The 6,844-nt window shown below is 42.9% G+C and overlaps 1 pseudogene; it reads right to left on the bottom strand.

Annotated features, from left to right (window-relative positions):
• LOC122144576 overlaps nucleotides 1-2,585 on the bottom strand; it is a 7,979-nt pseudogene extending 5,394 nt beyond the window's left edge.
• Between the last annotated feature and the right edge of the window lie 4,259 nt (nucleotides 2,586-6,844).

Genomic DNA, 6,844 nt, shown 5'->3' with positions numbered 1-6,844 from the left:
ATGAATGCTATTCCACAAAGTGCTTTTAAATACCAGTTTGATTATGATTACAAAGAAGATTATTTCTTTTTTTCTTTTTCAGTGATTAACTTTCAGATCATTTACATCAATACTAGCCATGTGTGTTAGTAAAGTCACTTGATTTCACGCAGACTTTGCTATAATCGAGGTCATTCGGTTGTTGCTGCCTTCACCTTACACAGACTGCTGAGGCACTTTTGCTATGATGTGGTCATCAGGGACGGTGTCCGTTGCAGTTTATGAAGTTTTTGGCCTATTGTGGCCTCTCACATGTCACAAACGACTTTGCTTAAATTGAGTATCTCTCTTTTTATGGTCATGCTGATTCTGGCTCATTTTCTATTTTTTTTTTTGGGGGATAGTTGCTCTGCAGTTTCTGGCAGTTATGGAGTTTTATCAAGCAGCAGGAGCTCAGCCTCCAAAGAATTGTATCTGTGTATACCTATGTCTGCTAGCCTACCCACCCCCCATCAACCTAATCCCCTTCTTACTCAATGAGGTGGTTTGTAATTCCTGTAATTCTGCCATCAGGCCGCTATGCATGATCCTCCTCATCGGATGTCCGCCAAGATCAGACTTATTAACGCACGCTCAAGGTACAGTATACTCTTATAAACTACTGGCGGTGACTACTGCCATGCTCCCATGTCCAGTTTATCATGGTTAGCCATCAATAAATGGTCTATCTGTCATCTACACACAAAGGCTTCACATCACATAGCTTAAAGAAAAGTAACATTGCCTATCAACGTAATGTGGTCAGCGGTGTTTAAGGTAAATTAAGCAACTACTGGTGGTGGTGGTGTTTACACCTATTCATTACATTTACTCTTCCAACGCCTCTCGCAGGCTTCCGTCATGGCCTAGCAGCTTACTCTTACGGCGGGGCCATACGGTTGGTGAGCGTTATTTCACGCGCCTTATCCTGGGCGCTTTTGTCTCTGCGGCTAGGTTTTCAGCTCAAATGTAAGTCAGTTTAGAAGCTGCAGTCTGTCACAGCTTCTAATACTACTGGCTCTACTAATGCTGTTGAACCGGAGAGTACAAACATCAGCTATGAGCTAGCTAGGCCCGGAGAATGTCAAATCCACTCGCGCACTCATTGATTCCACATTAATCTAGACCTGGAAATACGTTAACATTCTAAGGTATATCAACGGTGGCTCCTCAGGGATACGAGTCTAATAATAGCAAATAATGGTGGTGGTACAATTCCTCTTCATATTACTCGCCCAACACTCCTGATTACTGTGTGGCTTAACTTGACGTCCTTTCTTTGAGTGGCCCCAGCATCTTTTCGTGGCCCTTCCTCTAGTTACCCATCTCGTGGCTGTTCACCACCGTGCGTATCTAATTACCCCACATGCCTTCCTCTCTGTGCATACCGCATTTCACTTCATTCTACAGCCTCTTGGCTTTTCTCACTTAGGGTCAATTAGGACATCCTCCTCTGCTGCCTAGCTGAGGCCTTTCTCTGCCGCCTTCCGTGGCTTTCTTTTGTGAGCCGCGGGGCGTTCCACTGTGGCCCGCCGGGGCCGTTAGACGTACTGTGGAGCCGCCGGGGCGCTAACCACTAGTGGCCGGACCGGGGCAAGTTAACCACTGTATTCCCGCCGGGGCCGCACTGGAGTTTAACCGTTAACCACTGTGGCCCAGCCGGGCCGTTAACCACTTGTAGCCCGCCGTCAAGCGTTAACCACTGTGGGCCCCGCGGGAGCCTTTTTACACGGTGGCCGCGTGGAGCCTTTTCTGTCCGGCCTATCGATGGCTTGCCTCACCGTCCGGCCTATCGTGGCCTGCCTCACTGTCCGCCCTACGTGGCCTGCCTCACCGTCCGGCCTATCGTGGCCTGCCTCACACTTGTCCGGCCTATCGTGGCCTGCCTCACTGTCCCACTGTCCCTATCGTGGCCTGCCTCACTGTCCGCCTATCGTGGCCTGCCTCTCTCTCTGTCCGAGCCCTATCGTGGCCTGCCTCTCTCTCCCACTGTCCGTGGCCTGACTCTCTCTCGCACTGTCCGACCCCTATCGTGGCCTGCCTCTCTCTCTCACTGTCCGGCCTATCGTGGCCTCTCTCGAAGGCTCTGTTGTCTATCTTCATTGCCATATAAGCTAATACTTTAGCTATAATCTGATGTTGTATTCTTATGTCTGGCTAATTATCTCAATTTATCTCTTTCGTTCATGTTCCAGATCCTCTAAGAAATCTGTGCGTATTACATTATTCTTCTTTCCTTTGGGGTAGGCTCCGCCCTGCCTTCGTCAGGATTAGCTGGTATCTACAAACCTTCAGATCCACGCTACGGATGGGGGGGCTACGCCAAAATAATTATATTTTTTGTGTTGTTGTAAATAAATACTTCAGTCTTATCTCTACCTCCTGAGTCTTTCTGGTAGGAAATGGAAGCGTAGTAAGCGTTAAGTTCTACTAGGGAAGACTAAATGTCACGTCAAATTACAATTAAGGTCTAGCTCAATCGGCTTTTAACACGATGGACGTATAAAAGCGCACGCTACTCACATCCTATTTGTGTTTGCAGATACGCCGTTGTCATTTCCCTCCATCCTCCCCACCACCACCAGGTTGGCCCTATCCATGCGGGGGGTAGGCTCCGCCCTGCCTTCATCTTCGGCAGGATTAGCTGGTATCTACAAACTTCAGATCCATGCTACGGATGGGGCCTACGCCAAAATAATATATTTTTGTGTTGTTGTAAATAAATACTTCAGTCTTATCTCTACCTCCTGAGTCTTTCTGGTAGAAATTGTGAGACATTGTGAGTATGATTTCATTTAATAATTTAATTAGAATTGTTTTCACACCATCATAGTCAAAAACATTATTGGTTTTTTTTTTTAAAGAGCCGTTTGTGAGCCAAAGAGCGGCTCTTTTCAGTGAGCTGAGTCAAACGCAGCCGGCTCATGAAAAAGAAGCGAAATGCCCATCAACCAAAGATTAAGATTCCATGTACGTGTCAGCGTTTTCATTGGTCAGGTCGTGAAATAGCCTATTTTCTGATTGGTTGTTGCCATTTTACACAGCCGTTTATGCCAAGAGCAAAGAGACAAGAAATCAAGAGAGAGAAGAGCACTTGGTCATGCGCTGAACGCAAAGTGGGACACGTCCTAAGCACATACACGCTTACCTTTAAGCGAAGAGGAGAGATTCGCGATTGCACTTAACACGTTTAAGTGCAGGCAGACTCTCTGAGCGAGCCCAGAGAAAATTCTTACAAGAGCAGACGATGTATCTGAGAGCCGCTTAAGCGCGGCGGTAGCAGAGAGATTCTGCGCTCGACATTATATATGTACTTTCGCGCACACATAATGCGCTCGACATTTTGACAGGGAAATAACGCCATAGACAACCCACTTACTAACTGACCAGTTTTTGGCCAGAATAATTCATGAAGCAATGTCTCAGTGACAGTATATGTATGAAATATGGTTTGGAAACTGTAAAGTCTTACTGATTTCTCTTTCATCTGAATGGATCTTTTTCAATTTCAGTTGTGCCCTATAACTGCATTTTGGTAAGCTGCAAGCTGTGAGATCATTCGGGGGCCTGAAGCAAACACTGTAGGGGTCAGACAGAGAGGACACTGCCAATCTCCTTCCTGAGAGAGGAAATGCACAGACATGCTGTCAGATAGCAGACATGCAGGACTGACAGCGAGAGATGTGAAATCTGGAGGTCAGGAGAAGTGTAACGGAGCCATCCACATTTGTGAATATTTGAGAAGGACGGAGGCTCTGTGGGAATGGCCCATTAGAGAGTGCATGCACCCAGAGGATAATCAGATACAGGGCAAATTACCCCCAGCTGGACACTAGTCCTGCACTTTCATGGAGCGTAAGAGGAATGGAAAGACCTTTCCTGACTTCGTGGATGTGTGGGTGATTGCAATTGCGATTCCATACGGAATGCTGATTGGGACTCTGACCCTGACGCAGTTGGTAGGTATGATGGTTTATGGGCCATTTGACCGCATTTAATTCTACTGATAAAATTCTGCACAACAGAGAGCCCATTACAGACATGACTGCTTGGAGATTTCATCCCTTAACCCTCTGACTTTGTTTTTTACAATCTTCACATTTCAGGATTGAGCATGAAGTAAGGTTACTGACAGCAGTGGAGATTGGTCTTATATATTTAGTTTTTATTACCCTTGTTTATTTTGTATTAACCCAACCCAGCAGCTACTGTGTCTTTATCTCATGGGTTATTTCTATTGGTTTTCAAATGACAGACTCAAAAATTGTCCTGTTCCAATTATAACGAGGACCATACAGAACCTGCACATATTTTCTAAACTGATATATATGTGTGTGTGTGTGTGTGTGTGTGTGTACATGTGTCATTAGTGTATTCTTTATATATATATATATATGATTCATATATTCTATATATATATATATATATATATATATATATATATATATATTGCACAGACTGCAGGATTTTGTGGTCAAATATATCATGCAGAACCACTCTTGACCACTGACTGATTGTAGTTTAAATGTCAATTTATAATTCTTCATTTTTCATGAATGGAAACATTTGAAGTGCAAAGTTGGCACCTCTACTTCGAATACCCACATGATTTTGTCCCTGCTGGGTGGGTGGAGTTATTGTTCAGGGAGAACGAGTAAATCTGTCCATTGGCTTTGATTCATGAGGGGCCTGTAAACATTGTGCTAGGTGTATGATTATAAGAGCATGGTGTTGAACACACAGTTATTTCACCCTGAAACCCCTCCCATCCCCATCTGCCCTAGACTGTCGCATACTTGTCCAGCTAAGAAATGTATATTTCCCTCCACTTGCTAGTAGCTCGCCTTACCTCTATTTTTCTTTCTTTCTGTTTCCATTCCTCATTCCACAAACCAGTAAAGCGAGCCTGATGCATACCTGCCCCCCAAAAACTGTAAGGTAATGGATTGGATGGGATAAGGATGCTTTGACCCTACGCATTTACACGTTAGCGCTCTGTATTAATTCTAACTTAATGGTATACCCCCCCCCCCCCCCACACAAAAAAAAAGCTGATACCTAAACAAATCTAGACAGGAATTTACAGTAGAGATGACAGATGCAAATACGCTACCATAGAGTGAAGGGTGTAATGAATGGAACGGTGTGCCAACAGATGCGGGAAACTGAAGAGCTGCACTTGAACTCAATGACAACGTAACAACACAGGGTGTTAATCTGCACCTATAAGAAGAAAACTTTGTGTCTATTGCTGACACATACCCTGTGAAAAAATAAGTGTGGCTTAATGGTATTGAATGTGCATTGTAGTGTAATTCTAATCTTAAAAGTATATTTAGGAAACTGTACTTGTAGATCATTAATCTTAGTTAAATAAAAGGACCTTAAGTGTGCATAAAGCGAGTGCCCTTCATGGCTATTCTTAACACCATTAAAGGAAAAGTTCACCCAAAAAATGAAAATGTAAGATTTACTCACCCGTCAAAGATGTATCCAAAGCTGTAGGCAAAGTTTCTGTCTTCGTGTTGAATACACAAAGCATAGACCTTTTGAAGAAAGAAAAACACTGGCAACCAAGAAAGTCTACTCATTAAAGAACCATAACTTCTCATGAAGCCTAAGAGCGAAATATAAAATATCTATTGAACCCAATGGGTATGACAGCAACTGTCTTCTACGTGGTTACACACATTCTTCAAAGAGTCATTCATTATTGCATGTTACAACAGCAAGCAAACTCACGACCAGCTTATCACATGAGACAACACGAAAGTGATGTAAACGACAACGAAGGTTAGACTAGAGGAATAAAGGACTCTTAGCCTTATTATTTGAGTGAACTATTCACTTTAAGTGCACTTTTTAGGGTGCCCGAGTTTTAATGTCAAATTAACTATTATAGATACTTTAGTATGTATCATGGTTTAATCATTATTTTACTACCTCTTTTTAAACTTTTTACATTAATAATATGAAACTACAAATATATTTAAATACAGGATATGCAATATAATGCTTGTCCGTAGATCAGCCGTACGATGTATTTTCATAATAAGAAATCTTTTTAAAGTTAATGCGGAATGGGTGCGTGTTGGTCTCATAAGAGCAGTATGACATGCAGCAGCCACATGCAACCTTTTCCATCTGTGCGTACTCATTATGTCCCACATAGCTAGTTAATAGGCCTATAGTCCAAGACATCTCGGCGATTACGTGTAATGTGTACTGACTCAGCATGATACTGTGTCCTTTAGCTCTACTTTGAAAAGGATGAGCAGAATCGTCAACAAAGGTTTGGAACTGCTAAACCACTATCATAGGTGGAAGCAATGCCTGAAACTGAAAATTGCAATGTACGAGTTAATGGCACAATTTGATTGGCTGTTTCTGAAAAAGAGCAGGATCTATTAGAGATGCTTATCAGTTAGCTTCAGCACACTATTAAACATGGAGTGTGTTAGGCTACATTAATTCAATAAAACACCCGCTCATTGAGGATAAATATCAGAGGGTGTTGTTTATGGGCCTGAATGTTTCCCTGAGGTAGGCAGTCTTGTTGAAATTGAGGTTTATGGATAGCCTCATAATGTAAGCAAAGGATAGCTCATATGGAAAATAAGGCCATGGGTATGACCACACACTCCTATACACACATTGGGGTGGGGACATATCATTTAGAATTTATGAATTCACCTGCCATGCTTTTTAATTGGGGACTTAGATTTTTATTAGCCACAACACACATGGCATATTGAATTGGATTGGAATGCCAGAAAGGCCAATTAATTTGCCTTAAAATGGTCAATTTATTCGCTGCCAAGCCACA

The sequence above is a fragment of the Cyprinus carpio genome, unplaced genomic scaffold (genome assembly GCF_018340385.1).
Source record: "Cyprinus carpio isolate SPL01 unplaced genomic scaffold, ASM1834038v1 S000006728, whole genome shotgun sequence".
Taxonomy (NCBI): Eukaryota; Metazoa; Chordata; class Actinopteri; order Cypriniformes; family Cyprinidae; genus Cyprinus; species Cyprinus carpio.
This window is presented reverse-complemented; position numbering and strand designations above follow the sequence as displayed.